General features: G+C 45.0%; 1 long non-coding RNA gene across 1 annotated transcript; it reads right to left on the bottom strand.

Moving 5' to 3' along the window:
* Window positions 1-2,086: 2,086 nt before the first annotated feature.
* On the bottom strand, window positions 2,087-11,392 carry LOC132249464 (uncharacterized). The gene is made up of 2 exons (XR_009460937.1): window positions 6,451-11,392; window positions 2,087-3,480 (listed from the first exon to the last, which is right to left on the bottom strand). It is a non-coding gene; the product is annotated as an uncharacterized LOC132249464 (long non-coding RNA).
* Between the last annotated feature and the right edge of the window lie 7,650 nt (window positions 11,393-19,042).

Below are 19,042 nucleotides of genomic sequence, written 5' to 3'. Positions count from 1 at the left end.
GGCTTGGTCTCAGAACTGCCTCCTTGGCAGGATTGTTCAGAGACTAGAAAGTTTTTCCACACAGAACAAGGGAGTTGGGGAGGGGCCACTGCATCCTGGGATACTGGAGGACTTCAACTTGAGTAGCACAACTGTGGGGAATGGCCATACCTTAACAGAACAGGAGCTGGGCAGTGCGGATAATCCTGCTTGGAGTGGCATAATTTTGAGCAGCATAACAAGTGCTTAAAACAACTTTAAGGTGTCAATGTGCAGAAAATCCAGGGATTAAGAGTTCCAGGAGCCACCTAAAATTACTGTGGGTGCCTAATCTAAGTGCCTTACTTAGGTGCCGTAATGCCTAACTTCTAGGCATCTGGCCTCCAGAGTTTAGTAGTAAAGCTCCTCATACAATGTGTGGGGAGATGTAGGTGCCTCAGCAGACTGATCACTATGCATAATTTGTAGGTTCTGTACAAGCATTTTATTCAATCAAGTCTTTAGTCTCTGTTTCCTAGCTGTTCAATGGGGATAATAATCCCAGAGGTACTATAAGGATAAATGGATTGTGAGATGCTCAGGTATTCTGGTGATAGGGTCCATAAAAGCACTTAAGATAGGCCAATTAAAATTTAATTGAGAAAGCAGCACTGAATGTCAATTGTTTTGGTTCTGTAAGGTGTTGAGCTATGTGTTATGGATGGTTGCAAAGATATCATGAATGTGATAACAGTTGATGAGCCAAATAATTCCTTCAGTTCCCCAGCTGGCTACTCTGTTGCCTGGACACAAAAAAGGAGCTGAAAGATGGCAAGAAACCTAATGTTTTTTTGACCGGGGGGGAAGAGGTGGATTTAGGATAGGGTTTGCCAGAGGATGACTAGGTAAAAAGTGATTCATGAAGCATCTTGGTAAATTAAGCAGACACTTCCACAACAGCGAAACTTAATTAGACAACAGGGGGCCTAATCAAAACATGCCTGTATTTTAGGGACTCTGTGTATTTGTTTGCCTGATTTATAATGGACCTGTCTTCTCCTGCCACCCTCTGCTGCTAGCAGGGAATGGCTCATATGTGCTGACCCAGCATGTTATCCAAATATCCTAATGAAGGAGAAAAGTAGCCTCCCACGGAGTCGGAGAATGATGATTTTTCAGGAAAATCTCACAGCTGAGCTTAGAACCAACACACAAACAGAAAAAATTCTTAGCTCTTGTGGGGAGCTGAGCATTTGGGACCTGATGTAGGTGCTTAAATACCTTTAGAACAACAACCCTTCATCACAGAGAGGCTACTCTGAAAGCTGCACTCCTTAGTCAGCATGAGGATTTTTAGGGTCGTTCTTAGTCATCTAACTTTCTGCAATTAGTGTAAATGGAGCCTATGTAGCTAACTCAGAGTCTTGGGGGCTGTGTGCCTTTAATTCCTTGCTATATGCCCTCTACATAGTGACTTTCAGAGCATGACTATATGACTTGTGGCCCATGCCAGACAGTGCTGTAGTGAAGCCAGTCACATTTGCTAAACCTCAGAATAGATGTACCAACCTACCCTGCACTATGCATTCCTCTGCTACCTCTCCTGAGATTCCCTCCACAGTGTCCAAGCCTCCCTCTGCCACCTCAGCCAACCCTGTTTTGTAGCAGGGCAAGAGAGCAGCCCTTTTTTAATGCAGCCTTTGCTTATTTTCTTTGCTTCTCCAGGCTTGGAGCTGAAGCAGTTTTACTACATTTGAATTGTTCTTAGCTCATTTACACATAACTATCAGAATATAACAGCTGTTGCCCTTTCAGAACATTCCCTTTTTGAAAGAGTTCCAAATGTACCCTTGTCTATGCAGTGTTCAGAGAGCATGATAACGGACACCACAAAATATACAGTTAGATGCCTGCTCCATCGTTTTTTCCCCAAAGTTTCTGACACCCTAAGCCCTACAAAAAGGTGCTTCTGGTATTTCTCATTCCCCAGTGCCTAGCTGATGGTATTGTTACTAAGGACATGTCCTACCAGGAACACAGAATGGCTCTGTTGCCCAAACGGCTAGTTTCGTGCCCCTGGAGGCTTGTCCAATCCACCCCAGGAGAGAGTCACACACACACACACAGGCTGGGTCCATCTCAGATTTATTGTTTGCAAACAGTTTGACCCAGGAGCTGAGCTCAAATCAGAGTCGACGACAAGTCTGGCCCGGAATTACATTTTTATAGCTTACGTTGAACATAGAGTTTTAACGTGTTAGATGTTTATTGGCAGCATTACCATTTCCTAGTTGTTACGTCTTATCTTGTAGGCTGCACTTAACTTGTTATTGGTTAGTGTGACTTATCAGGGTTAGTGCATGCGCACTCAAAAAGCAGAACTGCAGCAAAACCTTTTGTCGCATGCGCAGAGGAAAAGGGGAACTGCGGCAAAGTTAGTAAACTTTAGTAACCTCTTATCTTAGCGTAACCTTAGGGCACTGGGCAGGGATAATTTTAAAATGCAAGGCAAGCAGTAAGAACAGCAGACCACAGCTAAGTCGTTAGACCTTATGATCTTGCACAAGGGTCATAAGATGGTCATAAGACACTTCTATCATATAGTTGCTGCTCAAGCATTATTTCAAAATCATGGAGTCTAACCTATTTTTACTATAACTCCCCCCTCAGATGCTTTCTTACTCTAAAAATTTTCATAAGTGTCAGCAATAGCCAATCTTTGATAGTGTACAAGCATTTCATGGTTAACAACTGACTGAACAGTCCGTCTCAGAAGGGTCATGATGCACGGTGGCATACAAGGAAGCAAGCAAAGGGTTGACACTAACAAGCATAAGGCCATCAACACACCCTTCAACCATCCAGGCTGAGGAAGCCAGGATGTGAACCAGTCAAAGTTCCACCCATTCCATGTCTGGACTGGGACATGTGCTACCTTTTCCATATCATTTGCTAGGTCCTTTATCAATTCACCATTATCATCAATTTCAACACAACAATTTGATAAATTCAACTTCCTGCACACCCCTCCTTCACTTGCAAGTAAGTAATTAAGAGCTAAGCGGTTTTGCAGTTGTACTGAACCTTACTGAGGGTTGCAAGTTTGTTCTGAGAATAAGTATAACAGGTGGACATAACTTTTGGGTTCGATATACCTAAAAGGGACAAGAGTCCCAACAAATAGACTAGGGCCCACATCTTTGCAAGCATAACTTCAAATCTCCAGCAGGTTCACTTTTCCACCTGTTGGCTTTTTGTTCCCGGGTGTTATCAGCTTCCGGAGTGACCACACCCTGGGAGTTGGTGTCCTCCTGATGAAAAGGGTTTATCCTCGAGCAATGGGTCCACTTATCGCTGTTTGATAGGCGGACAGCTGTGTGTGTAGTCAGCAGCACCTGGTAGGGTCCCTCCCACCTTTCCGCAAGGGGATCCTTCTTCCACTTCTGTACCAAAACTTGGTCACCCGGTTTGAAGTTGTGGATTGGTGCATCAAGCGGGAGGCTCTGGAAGGGTGCAGCAAACCTGTGTAGGGAAGACAAAACAGACTGCAAGGCGATAACATGTTCTCAAATTTCAGATTTTTCTAAATCTACAGTAATCTGTTCCCTCTACCCTGCTGGCAAGACTCTGGGAGGCATACCAAACATTAATTCAAAAGGTGACAATTTAATCCCTCTACGTGGTGTGCTACGAATACGAGTTAAAGCCAGTGGGAGTGCCTGCGGCCATTTCAAATGAGTTTCAGTACAGATTTTTGTTAACATCGCTTTCAGCGTTCTATTCATGCGCTCCACCTGACCTGAACTCTGGGGTCTCCATGGAGCATGGAGTTTCCATGTGATATCTAAAGCTTTGGACACTTCCTGTACTATTTTCCCCACAAAATGACTTCCTTGATCTGACTCAATAGACTCAGGCAACAGAAATCAGGGTATTATCTCGTGGAGTAGTACTCGTGTCACTGTGGATGCGGTAGCCATTCTTGTGGGGTACGCTTTCACCCATCCAGTTAGTTGATCGACCAATACTAGCAGATAACGGTAACGACCAGACTTTGGAAGTTCAGCGAAGTCAATCTGCCAAGCTTGTCCGGGATAATGGGCCCACGGTCTTCCTCCCATTTGTGCTGCCTCTTTGGCTGCTACATCAGCCTTTGCATTTCCCCTTCTCTGGCGCTCGTCTGCAGCCTTGCCATGGGCTTTAACATGCACCATGGCCACCTCTTTCGGTAGCGGAGGGCTTTCAATAGCATTACAATCTGTGGCCCATTTGCAATCTTTTATCCAGAGGCCGTGATGAATCCACGTTCTTTTCATAACGACCCATGGGCATGTACAGTGGCAAAGGCATAGCACGAATCCGTAAAAATGTTCACTCTTTTACTCTTTTGTCTTTTCCTAATACCAATGCACGGGTCAGGGCAGTGAGCTCCGCTGCCTGTGCTGACCAGTTTGCCGGGAGCTTTTCTTTCTACACCGTCTCAGCCAAAGTTACCACAGCACATCCCGTATGCCGCATGCCATGTATCACACTACTCGAACCATCTACGAAGAATTCCTCCTCTGGGTCCTCAAGTGGGTCATCTGTTAAATCAGGTTGAATTAATACTGTCTGTGTCAATACCTCTAAGCAGTCATGGCACGGAGGTCCCGGTTCTGGCAGGAGGGTCGCTGGATTTAAAGCAGTGGTGTGCTTGAAGGTAAGGCCTGGATTAGATAGGAGAAAGATTTCATATCTGGATTGTCTGGAGGGGTTTAAAAATTTTCCTCCCTCTCCTCCAAGGATTTGGGGAACTCCATGTGGTATGTACTTCCATATCAGCTCCCATAACAATCTTTTGAGCCTCCCCCACAAGGGTAGCTGTGGCAGCGACAGCCCTTAAACATGCAGGCCATCCCTTCACTACCGGGTCTAGGACCTTGGAGTAGTAGCCCACGGGCTTCCAAGTTGGGCCTACTGGTTGAGTTAAGACCCCTGAGGCCACCCCTTTATTCTCATGCACATACAGTCTATAGGGCTTGCGCCCATTTGGAATCATCAGCGCTGGGGTTTGCAAGAGGGCAGCTTTCAATAACTCAAATGCATGTTGGTTTTCCTTAGTCCATTTCCAATTTGTGAGACCCTCTTTTGTGAGGGACTCATATAGGGGTTTGGCTTTTCCCCCATAATCAGGAATCCACAGTCTACAAAACCTGATTAGTCCCAGGAAAGCTCGCAGCTCTTTGGGGGGTTTGGGAGTGGGCATATCCTGCATTGCTTGAATTCGATCTCTACCCGAACCCCCTCCTCAATCTCATAACCCAAAAAGGTGACCGTTGGCTGGCAAATTTGAGCCTTTTCCCGTGACACCTTATACCCTTTCTTTCTCAGGGTATTCAGCAAGGATTCTGTTGCTCTCTTTCCCATCTGCACATCGGGACTTATTACCAATAAATCATCAACATACTGCAACAACGCCATCTCAGAGTGTCTTCCTTTTCAATGCTCCAGGTCTTTTTTAATGCTGTTTTAAAGTTATGGGGGGATGAGACAAATCCCTGGGGTAACACTGTCCATAACAATTGAGTCTTATGATACGTGTCTGGGTCCTCCCATTCAAAGGCAAACAATTTCTGACTATCTTCATGTAGCAGAATAGAGAAGAAAGCATCTTTTAAACCATAGAATGATCCACTAAATTCTTTTGTTTACAGCTCTCAGGTCTTATACCAATCCTGAAGGAGGTGCCATCTGCCCATATACATGAATCAACATTCTTTAAAATCTCAATTCCTTTGGCTTCTGACACAGTCTCAGCTGCCCGGAGGGCTGTTTGGTAATTTGAGCCCTGTTTTCTCAATTCCTTTGGCTTTCACGGAAGCTTGTAGCTTTGTTAGTAAATCTCGCCCCTTCAGCTTGAACCTTCCCCCGAGGAGTTCACCCTTATCTGGCGGCCCCCCCCGCTGACTTTCCTTTGTTTGTCCTTCAGCTTAGGGCAATCCCTCTTCCAGTATTCCTTTCTTCTGCCCCCCCCCTCAGGTTTCTCCTTCCATTCCCCCCCACCAGTATTTGTGCTTCGGCCCCAGGCTTCTTCTCTCTCCTCTCTGTCACCTGATCACGATTCCCATAAACTTCATACGCAATCTCTACGAGTTCTGAAAGAAGCTTACCCGCTGCCCCCTCATTTTTTTGCAGCTTTTCCTCATATGGGGGAGGTGTTTTAGAACGGCTTGTGCAAGCTATCCCTTCCCGATCCGTTTGGTCTGTGTCCGGTGGCATTTTAGCCTCCTCCCTGCACCTTAACCCTCGAGTCAGATCTTCCCTCACTATCAGAATTAAAGAGGACCCGGGGCTTTCTCCCAGTGTCCTAGTTAATTTACGACAAGCCCGACGTGTTGTCGGATGAGGGCGCTTTGAGCAGTTTTTCCCCGAATACAACGTATGTTCTCAGATACAAAAAATAGGATCCTTTACCAGACAAAATTCTAGCCGGCAGTAAGGTTTTAAACTGACCTGTATTTAATAAGGTTCGGATCCAGTCACCATGATTTTGAGCACACAGAAAGACACAGGAAAGGCTTATTTAGGATGTCCGGGCTGCTCAGTGCCTTGCCCCGCAGTCCTTACTGCCCAGACTCAAGGCTACTGACGTGACACCGGCTCATACAGTGGAAGGAGGGAGGGAAACACAAAAGGGATTCTTTCACTCCTGCCCTTGACAGAAGATACTGGGAAAACAGATTTGGGAAAGACAAAATCACTCAGACACCTGTCCACTGGGTCACGAGGTTCCAGCTGAGCCCCCTTGCGTTGGACACTACCTTGTTAGGCAGAATCGGGGCTGCTAGACTCAGCTTTTAGTCCCAGAAACTGGTCAGCGGCTCATCATTTTTTTGTTTGTTTGTTTTAAATACACAGACACACATTCATTCAGTTAGACCTACCTCCTTCCCCACACTGCCTTAGCCAGATTCACATCAAAAGAACCGGCATCCGGCCACTCCAACTGACAGAGAGTAATTAATCTATCTTTTAACATTTCTACCCCGTAATTTCCTTTGAACTCACTAAAGTTTCTTAGCATGCATCCTGATGGGGTTGTGGAGTTTTCTTCTCGGGAGCTACCCGAACCCATTGTGTCAATCAAAATTCAGACCTATTTGCTGAACACTAAAACAAAATCACTCAAAACAAAGTCCCTGGGGCTAATGTTCAGACTTATATACTGAACGTTCCAAAATTCCAAATTCCCCGAGAGACCACTCAACAAAACAAACTACCCAAATGACACAAGGCAAATGAATACTTACTCCGTCAACACCCTGGCACCGTCTCTTCGGACCCACTCAGCCTGGGTGACTCATTCAAAGGAGAGCCTTTAACCTTCCGGGTGCCCCAACTCACGTACCCGGGGATCGTGACAGACTCCAAGAGCGGTCTGGTGGCGCCACTTCACGAATCCCCTTTGCCGGTCTCGTCGTGGCCCCGGAGTGGTCCAGAAGGGCTCCTGGCTGGCTCACCAAATTGTTGCCCAAACGGCTAGTTTCGTGCCCCTGGAGGCTTGTCCAATCCACCCCAGGAGAGAGTCACACACACACACACAGGCTGGGTCCATCTCAGATTTATTGTTTGCAAACAGTTTGACCCAGGAGCTGAGCTCAAATCAGAGTCGATGACAAGTCTGGCCCGGAATTACATTTTTATAGCTTACGTTGAACATAGAGTTTTAACGTGTTAGATGTTTATTGGCAGCATTACCATTTCCTAGTTGTTACGTCTTATCTTGTAGGCTGCACTTAACTTGTTATTGGTTAGTGTGACTTATCAGGGTTAGTGCATGCGCACTCAAAAAGCAGAACTGCAGCGAAACCTTTTGTCGCATGCGCAGAGGAAAAGGGGAACTGCGGCAAAGTTAGTAAACTTTAGTAACCTCTTATCTTAGCGTAACCTTAGGGCACTGGGCAGGGATAATTTTAAAATGCAAGGCAAGCAGTAAGAACAGCAGACCACAGCTAAGTCGTTAGACCTTATGATCTTGCACAAGGGTCATAAGATGGTCATAAGACACTTCTATCATATAGTTGCTGCTCAAGCATTATTTCAAAATCATGGAGTCTAACCTATTTTTACTATAACTCCCCCCTCAGATGCTTTCTTACTCTAAAAATTTTCATAAGTGTCAGCAATAGCCAATCTTTGATAGTGTACAAGCATTTCATGGTTAACAACTGACTGAACAGTCCGTCTCAGAAGGGTCATGATGCACGGTGGCATACAAGGAAGCAAGCAAAGGGTTGACACTAACAAGCATAAGGCCATCAACACACCCTTCAACCATCCAGGCTGAGGAAGCCAGGATGTGAACCAGTCAAAGTTCCACCCATTCCATGTCTGGACTGGGACATGTGCTACCTTTTCCATATCATTTGCTAGGTCCTTTATCAATTCACCATTATCATCAATTTCAACACAACAATTTGATAAATTCAACTTCCTGCACACCCCTCCTTCACTTGCAAGTAAGTAATTAAGAGCTAAGCGGTTTTGCAGTTGTACTGAACCTTACTGAGGGTTGCAAGTTTGTTCTGAGAATAAGTATAACAGGTGGACATAACTTTTGGGTTCGATATACCTAAAAGGGACAAGAGTCCCAACAAATAGACTAGGGCCCACATCTTTGCAAGCATAACTTCAAATCTCCAGCAGGTTCACTTTTCCACCTGTTGGCTTTTTGTTCCCGGGTGTTATCAGCTTCCGGAGTGACCACACCCTGGGAGTTGGTGTCCTCCTGATGAAAAGGGTTTATCCTCGAGCAATGGGTCCACTTATCGCTGTTTGATAGGCGGACAGCTGTGTGTGTAGTCAGCAGCACCTGGTAGGGTCCCTCCCACCTTTCCGCAAGGGGATCCTTCTTCCACTTCTGTACCAAAACTTGGTCACCCGGTTTGAAGTTGTGGATTGGTGCATCAAGCGGGAGGCTCTGGAAGGGTGCAGCAAACCTGTGTAGGGAAGACAAAACAGACTGCAAGGCGATAACATGTTCTCAAATTTCAGATTTTTCTAAATCTACAGTAATCTGTTCCCTCTACCCTGCTGGCAAGACTCTGGGAGGCATACCAAACATTAATTCAAAAGGTGACAATTTAATCCCTCTACGTGGTGTGCTACGAATACGAGTTAAAGCCAGTGGGAGTGCCTGCGGCCATTTCAAATGAGTTTCAGTACAGATTTTTGTTAACATCGCTTTCAGCGTTCTATTCATGCGCTCCACCTGACCTGAACTCTGGGGTCTCCATGGAGCATGGAGTTTCCATGTGATATCTAAAGCTTTGGACACTTCCTGTACTATTTTCCCCACAAAATGACTTCCTTGATCTGACTCAATAGACTCAGGCAACAGAAATCAGGGTATTATCTCGTGGAGTAGTACTCGTGTCACTGTGGATGCGGTAGCCATTCTTGTGGGGTACGCTTTCACCCATCCAGTTAGTTGATCGACCAATACTAGCAGATAACGGTAACGACCAGACTTTGGAAGTTCAGCGAAGTCAATCTGCCAAGCTTGTCCGGGATAATGGGCCCACGGTCTTCCTCCCATTTGTGCTGCCTCTTTGGCTGCTACATCAGCCTTTGCATTTCCCCTTCTCTGGCGCTCGTCTGCAGCCTTGCCATGGGCTTTAACATGCACCATGGCCACCTCTTTCGGTAGCGGAGGGCTTTCAATAGCATTACAATCTGTGGCCCATTTGCAATCTTTTATCCAGAGGCCGTGATGAATCCACGTTCTTTTCATAACGACCCATGGGCATGTACAGTGGCAAAGGCATAGCACGAATCCGTAAAAATGTTCACTCTTTTACTCTTTTGTCTTTTCCTAATACCAATGCACGGGTCAGGGCAGTGAGCTCCGCTGCCTGTGCTGACCAGTTTGCCGGGAGCTTTTCTTTCTACACCGTCTCAGCCAAAGTTACCACAGCACATCCCGTATGCCGCATGCCATGTATCACACTACTCGAACCATCTACGAAGAATTCCTCCTCTGGGTCCTCAAGTGGGTCATCTGTTAAATCAGGTTGAATTAATACTGTCTGTGTCAATACCTCTAAGCAGTCATGGCACGGAGGTCCCGGTTCTGGCAGGAGGGTCGCTGGATTTAAAGCAGTGGTGTGCTTGAAGGTAAGGCCTGGATTAGATAGGAGAAAGATTTCATATCTGGATTGTCTGGAGGGGTTTAAAAATTTTCCTCCCTCTCCTCCAAGGATTTGGGGAACTCCATGTGGTATGTACTTCCATATCAGCTCCCATAACAATCTTTTGAGCCTCCCCCACAAGGGTAGCTGTGGCAGCGACAGCCCTTAAACATGCAGGCCATCCCTTCACTACCGGGTCTAGGACCTTGGAGTAGTAGCCCACGGGCTTCCAAGTTGGGCCTACTGGTTGAGTTAAGACCCCTGAGGCCACCCCTTTATTCTCATGCACATACAGTCTATAGGGCTTGCGCCCATTTGGAATCATCAGCGCTGGGGTTTGCAAGAGGGCAGCTTTCAATAACTCAAATGCATGTTGGTTTTCCTTAGTCCATTTCCAATTTGTGAGACCCTCTTTTGTGAGGGACTCATATAGGGGTTTGGCTTTTCCCCCATAATCAGGAATCCACAGTCTACAAAACCTGATTAGTCCCAGGAAAGCTCGCAGCTCTTTGGGGGGTTTGGGAGTGGGCATATCCTGCATTGCTTGAATTCGATCTCTACCCGAACCCCCTCCTCAATCTCATAACCCAAAAAGGTGACCGTTGGCTGGCAAATTTGAGCCTTTTCCCGTGACACCTTATACCCTTTCTTTCTCAGGGTATTCAGCAAGGATTCTGTTGCTCTCTTTCCCATCTGCACATCGGGACTTATTACCAATAAATCATCAACATACTGCAACAACGCCATCTCAGAGTGTCTTCCTTTTCAATGCTCCAGGTCTTTTTTAATGCTGTTTTAAAGTTATGGGGGGATGAGACAAATCCCTGGGGTAACACTGTCCATAACAATTGAGTCTTATGATACGTGTCTGGGTCCTCCCATTCAAAGGCAAACAATTTCTGACTATCTTCATGTAGCAGAATAGAGAAGAAAGCATCTTTTAAACCATAGAATGATCCACTAAATTCTTTTGTTTACAGCTCTCAGGTCTTATACCAATCCTGAAGGAGGTGCCATCTGCCCATATACATGAATCAACATTCTTTAAAATCTCAATTCCTTTGGCTTCTGACACAGTCTCAGCTGCCCGGAGGGCTGTTTGGTAATTTGAGCCCTGTTTTCTCAATTCCTTTGGCTTTCACGGAAGCTTGTAGCTTTGTTAGTAAATCTCGCCCCTTCAGCTTGAACCTTCCCCCGAGGAGTTCACCCTTATCTGGCGGCCCCCCCCGCTGACTTTCCTTTGTTTGTCCTTCAGCTTAGGGCAATCCCTCTTCCAGTATTCCTTTCTTCTGCCCCCCCCCTCAGGTTTCTCCTTCCATTCCCCCCCACCAGTATTTGTGCTTCGGCCCCAGGCTTCTTCTCTCTCCTCTCTGTCACCTGATCACGATTCCCATAAACTTCATACGCAATCTCTACGAGTTCTGAAAGAAGCTTACCCGCTGCCCCCTCATTTTTTTGCAGCTTTTCCTCATATGGGGGAGGTGTTTTAGAACGGCTTGTGCAAGCTATCCCTTCCCGATCCGTTTGGTCTGTGTCCGGTGGCATTTTAGCCTCCTCCCTGCACCTTAACCCTCGAGTCAGATCTTCCCTCACTATCAGAATTAAAGAGGACCCGGGGCTTTCTCCCAGTGTCCTAGTTAATTTACGACAAGCCCGACGTGTTGTCGGATGAGGGCGCTTTGAGCAGTTTTTCCCCGAATACAACGTATGTTCTCAGATACAAAAAATAGGATCCTTTACCAGACAAAATTCTAGCCGGCAGTAAGGTTTTAAACTGACCTGTATTTAATAAGGTTCGGATCCAGTCACCATGATTTTGAGCACACAGAAAGACACAGGAAAGGCTTATTTAGGATGTCCGGGCTGCTCAGTGCCTTGCCCCGCAGTCCTTACTGCCCAGACTCAAGGCTACTGACGTGACACCGGCTCATACAGTGGAAGGAGGGAGGGAAACACAAAAGGGATTCTTTCACTCCTGCCCTTGACAGAAGATACTGGGAAAACAGATTTGGGAAAGACAAAATCACTCAGACACCTGTCCACTGGGTCACGAGGTTCCAGCTGAGCCCCCTTGCGTTGGACACTACCTTGTTAGGCAGAATCGGGGCTGCTAGACTCAGCTTTTAGTCCCAGAAACTGGTCAGCGGCTCATCATTTTTTTGTTTGTTTGTTTTAAATACACAGACACACATTCATTCAGTTAGACCTACCTCCTTCCCCACACTGCCTTAGCCAGATTCACATCAAAAGAACCGGCATCCGGCCACTCCAACTGACAGAGAGTAATTAATCTATCTTTTAACATTTCTACCCCGTAATTTCCTTTGAACTCACTAAAGTTTCTTAGCATGCATCCTGATGGGGTTGTGGAGTTTTCTTCTCGGGAGCTACCCGAACCCATTGTGTCAATCAAAATTCAGACCTATTTGCTGAACACTAAAACAAAATCACTCAAAACAAAGTCCCTGGGGCTAATGTTCAGACTTATATACTGAACGTTCCAAAATTCCAAATTCCCCGAGAGACCACTCAACAAAACAAACTACCCAAATGACACAAGGCAAATGAATACTTACTCCGTCAACACCCTGGCACCGTCTCTTCGGACCCACTCAGCCTGGGTGACTCATTCAAAGGAGAGCCTTTAACCTTCCGGGTGCCCCAACTCACGTACCCGGGGATCGTGACAGACTCCAAGAGCGGTCTGGTGGCGCCACTTCACGAATCCCCTTTGCCGGTCTCGTCGTGGCCCCGGAGTGGTCCAGAAGGGCTCCTGGCTGGCTCACCAAATTGTTGCCCAAACGGCTAGTTTCGTGCCCCTGGAGGCTTGTCCAATCCACCCCAGGAGAGAGTCACACACACACACACAGGCTGGGTCCATCTCAGATTTATTGTTTGCAAACAGTTTGACCCAGGAGCTGAGCTCAAATCAGAGTCGACGACAAGTCTGGCCCGGAATTACATTTTTATAGCTTACGTTGAACATAGAGTTTTAACGTGTTAGATGTTTATTGGCAGCATTACCATTTCCTAGTTGTTACGTCTTATCTTGTAGGCTGCACTTAACTTGTTATTGGTTAGTGTGACTTATCAGGGTTAGTGCATGCGCACTCAAAAAGCAGAACTGCAGCGAAACCTTTTGTCGCATGCGCAGAGGAAAAGGGGAACTGCGGCAAAGTTAGTAAACTTTAGTAACCTCTTATCTTAGCGTAACCTTAGGGCACTGGGCAGGGATAATTTTAAAATGCAAGGCAAGCAGTAAGAACAGCAGACCACAGCTAAGTCGTTAGACCTTATGATCTTGCACAAGGGTCATAAGATGGTCATAAGACACTTCTATCATATAGTTGCTGCTCAAGCATTATTTCAAAATCATGGAGTCTAACCTATTTTTACTATAGCTCTGCCACCTACTCAGGAAACCAGCAACAGACACCAGGGGTGTTCATGTACAACCATTGCTCTTTTTGTGGTTGAAAATATCCTTTCCCCTTTAAAGACTGGTCTTATAGGATGAGTAAGTGACACTCCACATACAGATCAGCTTTGTGGCATAAAAAACAGCAGGCTAATACAAAATGCACCTATGCACTTGGCTTCAAAAGACCCTTTTCAAAATCAAAACTGTTAAAGAGTAGCTCATTTCCAAACCAGAAGCTGTGATGTCACAGGGGATTCTGCCATCAAGTAGGGGGCTGAATGGCAAGAGCACATGAACTCTTCAGAAATGTTCTCAGCAGCAAGGAAATAAAAAGGCTTAACAGAGTAATAGGTACCTTTTGAGTGTTCAGAAGGAAGCTATTAGCACTAATGCAGCTTGGAAATAGTGAATTGTTGTGGGAAACATATATGCATGCGCAGAACCCACACATATGCATGTACTCTCTTTGAGAGGTTTTTGGGTGCAAGGTGGTGGGTATTTTTTTTCCTGAAAAACAAAGCCCCTTTGTTTGTACCTGGACATTTACTGTCTCACCTGTTTTCATCTCATTCCCCACTCACTTGCACATGTAGCTTTGGCTTCCTTGATTACCAAGACCACTTCTCAATGTTGCTCTCTTTCGAGCTCTCCACAGCCTGAAGGATCCCTAAATTTGGCCAGACCTAGCTCACTGACGAAACTCTTTGTTTCTAATCTTTTCTTCATCTTCTAGACCTACCCTTTTCAATGAAAGCTAACCAAAAATTTTCACACAGTTTGGTGCCAGCAAAGCTGCAACTTCTTTTAGCTGTGGGTATCTTAAGCTCTGATGAAGACAAAAGATTAGGAATATTAAAACACTCTGTCTGTATTTAAATAGCAGCCCAAGTCTTAAAATGGTGTGACATCCAGGGAGGAAGCCAACAGTCTAAAGACACAAGAGGGGATTGTGGATGGTTATTGCCTATTGGAACAAGAACAATATGAAAGTTCCTCCCTAAAGGGTATAGCCAGCATTTTAAAAAAATGTATGTGGCCTCAGCTGATCAGTACCAAACTTGAAATATCTGAAACCCAAATATTTTTAATCTCCTGAAAATAGAGGGTCCCTCAAAACTATCCAGTTAGGCACCCAAAATGTTAGACATTCCATGTCACTTCTATCTTGCTTCAAACAAAGCACTGAAATAGGGTTTTCCCCACCCCACATTACTCCTTTTGAGAAAGTTATTTTTAATTTTTTCATACTCGAAAAAACTATATAAAAGCTTGCTATGTCATTATTCAGCAGTATGTCTTAGAATGCAACTGGCTACTATCCTGTCATAAAGAGCATACATGGTCTTAACACTGGTTGGATGCTTAGTAGACAGCTGACATGGTGAGCAATAATAGGACCTAATCTGTTTGGATACAGCTTGATGGTGCAGTATTAAACAATAAAAGCAGTGATTTTTAGAAATGCCTCATTTATTAATGTAAATTTAAAATATAGAGGGTACAAACCTTCATGATAGTCTAATTTAATCACATAAAATGTTAATAATTCACATAAAATGAAGTAATTCATTTACAAGTGTTACCAGATATTTATAAATATTTTGACAGTACTTGTCCCAGTTTAGAGTAACAGGTTCCTTCTGGCCTTTAGTTACCTTAAGCTACTAGATATCAAAGAAGGCTGTACTTTGTAACCCACTGAAGTCAATGAGAATAGACTGGTATATCAGCCACATAGACAAGTGACTCTTTAGTATGTGTAAGTACTTAGGTTCAGACTACACTAAAATCAATAAGAATTGCATCCATTTACCCAAGGGTTGCCTAATTCCCATCACTGCATTACAGAAATCTGCCTGAAGTATGGCCACCACAAATCCACTTTAAGCAAGATTCCCAGCAGGCCATTCACAAGTCCAACGAAGGCCAGAGCATTTCAACTTTATTATTAAAAAGGTCACAGGACTCTCCACAAGGAGCTTTTAATGGAATTGGAGTTACAAGCTGTGCTTTTTGGCTTAAGCAACCCATTAATGGTGTGAAAAGGAGCAGGCTCTTCTTTGAGGAAATTATGTGGCAATAATAAGCTGCCTAAGCCTTCAAGAGGACAGTCCATTTTGCAGAACAGATAATTTCCATGCATTTTAAAGAATACCATGAAAACCCCTTGAAGATTGAAGGCTGACTGCTGCATAGAAAGATAGGTTTCTGTTCCTGTATTTGTCAGTCAGCCCAGATCTCAGCCTAATAGCGCCATTGATGCATTATAACTGCTTTCTCTCTAGAGCCATTTAGAGGCCTTGATCACACCAGAAAGACAGCAAACACCCCCTCCACTTGCCCACCAAGATAGAGTCTGCTGTTGTGCAAAAGCAATATAATCCATACCGTGAACACTGCAGTAGCAATTATAAATGTTAATGTCTTCAACTTTTAATGTGCCTTTCATCTCAGGACTTTTTTTTATTAGAAATACTGGAATTCCTTCACCCACTACAGAAATGTGACTACTTCAAGAGTGGAAAATGGCAGTATTCTAAGCACTGTAGAGCAGTACAGACCAAGCGTCTTGAAAAATGTTGTATCCAACAGAAGCTGCAAAGGTAAAGTTTAAGGTGGGTGAGGATAATCACCCCCAACATTAAATTAGGCCTGCTTAGTCATCTGGAATTGAATTAGGTCATTTTACTACTATAATTAAAAGGGCAAACATTTAAGATTAAGAGACTAAGTTATAATTACAAGAGAACTTCAACCATATGAAATGCTGTTGATTGCACACATGGCCAAGTCTTCTGCTCTCAACTTTGTGCCACCTCTTTGTTAAAATACATTGTGGTTGGCTACCTATGTACAGGAAAATACCTGAGATGCATTAAGCTATCATAAATGCTGCTGAAGCAGCTGTTTCTGAGGTCTGTCACAGATGGCAGATCAGAGACAACCGTACTTTCACACATCTCTTGAAAATACATCTGATGAGCAGAATTCGTATTCCTGAGCAAGCAAAACAAATAACAGAAGCAGATGGAAAGGTGTCATTACTTGTATAACTGTATGCATACATGTGAATATACCAGCATCTGAACTTCTTTGCTTGGCTCTCCTCCACTTTACTGAAGGAAGAATGGTTTTTATACAGAGCATAATACTTCAGTGAAGCAGCTCTGCTTAAGGACATACTTGATCTCCACGTAGGGGTGTCTTTAGTGGGTACAGGGTGGTTGCTGTTGTTTTTTGTTTGGTTGGGGGAAGATTGTTTTGTTTTATTTTAAAGTCTCATCCTGTGCGAATTTCATAGGCAGATCATGAATCTTAGATTTAAGGCATCTCCTGACGCCAGGGCAGTGATGCTATTTAGGAAGAAAGAGGCATACTTAGAGGGGTGAATGGGGAGAATTAAACAGTTGCTTTAAGGACCCAGTAATGTTTTCTAAACATTTTTAACTCCAGATAACATATGAACACATTGTGAATGCTGCATTTTTGGTGATTGTTTTTTAAATTGACATAACACAGCTAAGCAACAGTGGTGAGTAGGTGGTGGAGTGACAGTGGCTTCCAGTCCTTGCTTCACAAACATTTTTGCATCACTAGCAACTTAAGCTGGAAGGTTGGAGGGCCAGCTGATTCCATGACTATGTGGGAAAAAAACCCCACCTGTGAGGGAGGATATACTCCCAGGTGATCCATAGACCATCAGAAACTAGAAGCCATCACCCACTTCCACTGTTGATTTGCAGCCTCCTTAGCGTGGCACTCTGAGCCAACTGTTTAGCTTTCCTGAGAAACAGAGCTAATTAGCTCAGGTGTGGGGCCAGGCAGCAGTATTCTGCAACTTCTTCCCAAATGCAATAGCGTGCCATGTAGTGCCAATCTGGAACCAAACTCAGGGCAAAAGTCTCATTTCAGGGAGCCCCCAGGCACACTGGGACATGGGCCAGAAAATCAGACTGTCTTGGGAAATTTGAGAAAATAGATTGCTTATTGGGACAATGGATTCCTTTGTAGATGACCCTGTGTTTGAGATCTAATTTTTAAACTACTGATAATACTCGTGCATCTGTATTTCCACAAACTGTTATAGTTGTAAGTACAAATTTAAAAAGCTGCAGAAAAATGGCTAGATCTAAAAATTCACTTGCATATGGAAATTATGCATAAAGTAGCATGAATAAAATGTCAATATAAATGTGCTGAGGACTTCAGCTTGCTTTTCAGAATTGCATATTAAATGTAAAATTAAAAAAAAAAAAACCTTAAGTATCTCATGGTTCAGAAAATAGTTTGGATTGATGCAGTGACTGTCCTACCTAACTGCAATGTTCAGTATTGTTTTGGGGAGCAAAACAAGTCAAAGAAAATTCTGAAAAGCAAAAATAAAGTTCAGTGCTAAGACATTTTCAGACACAGTGCAATACACCACATGATTTCCCATGAGGAAAGTTACTGTAAGCTCTCACAGTATTTCACAAGTTATTTCACAAGATATCCAAAAGCAATCCAACCCCAAAACAAAAAAGCCCCAAACCCCAACAAAATTAATATACCCACATGTGAGTCTGCTCCCGCTCTATGGTCTGGGCCCCTGACTCATCTGCCATGACTTGATGGAATTACAACTGAAAGGAGGGGTTCAGGGGTGTTCCTTCCCCTGACCTGGAGACAGGATACTCACTGACTTGCCATGGTTGCTCCTGGGGCTCTGCCTCCTCAGCACCCCTTCTACTTGCCAACTGTGTGGATCTCTGTGTCACCACGCCAACTCCTGGCTTTGGCTTGTCAAACGGCCTGAGGAGCCTCTGCCTCCTCAGCTGCTGTTGGGAGCGAAGGCTTGGAAGTTCAGCCTGCCTGCCCCTCTTCCTCCTTGGTCTACCTCCATCCCTACACTGACCCTGGGTCTAAGGTGCCTACCTCAGGGCCGGGGTCAATGAAGGCCAGTTGCATCTCCTGTGGGGAACTGCTGACCATGGGCCTCTATCCCAGGGGCTGAGGTTTGTGAAGCCTCGGCTGGCTTCCCACTCTTGCCCTCGCTGGTTTGTGGCAGCACAGAGTCATGGGGGTCATCTGCTTCAGTGCGCCTGGCCTCAGTGTGTTTAGCATCTCACCTCCTGGCTTTCCCCCGCACCTGGCTTCTGCCAGGGTTTTTAAATGTCCTGTAGCATCAGTCTTAGCTGATGTCATCAGCTGGCCCCCGCCCAGCTTGGTTGACAGCCGCTTAAAGTGCCGGTGCAGTGCTGGCTCACACAGATCCTTCTCTGTCCCGGCCTGCCTCCCGGGTAAGTTTTCTGTGGCGTCTGGGTTCCTGGGCCCTCCTCCATGAGTGTCAGAGTCTGCCTCAAGCACTTCTGGCCCCTGAGGGTGTACCCTGCCATCACAGGATGGTAGGGTAAAAAGAGATGTTGCATTTCTCCTGGAAGAAGCATTTCTCTTAGGAGAAATCCTACAGATTTATACGTCCATTGTCCCATTTCAAGTACCTGTGATGTATGTA

This window comes from Alligator mississippiensis, chromosome 3, assembly GCF_030867095.1.
Source record: "Alligator mississippiensis isolate rAllMis1 chromosome 3, rAllMis1, whole genome shotgun sequence".
Classification (NCBI taxonomy): Eukaryota; Metazoa; Chordata; order Crocodylia; family Alligatoridae; genus Alligator; species Alligator mississippiensis.
Note: the sequence above shows the minus strand (reverse complement) of the source record. Positions and strands in the feature narration are given on the sequence as shown.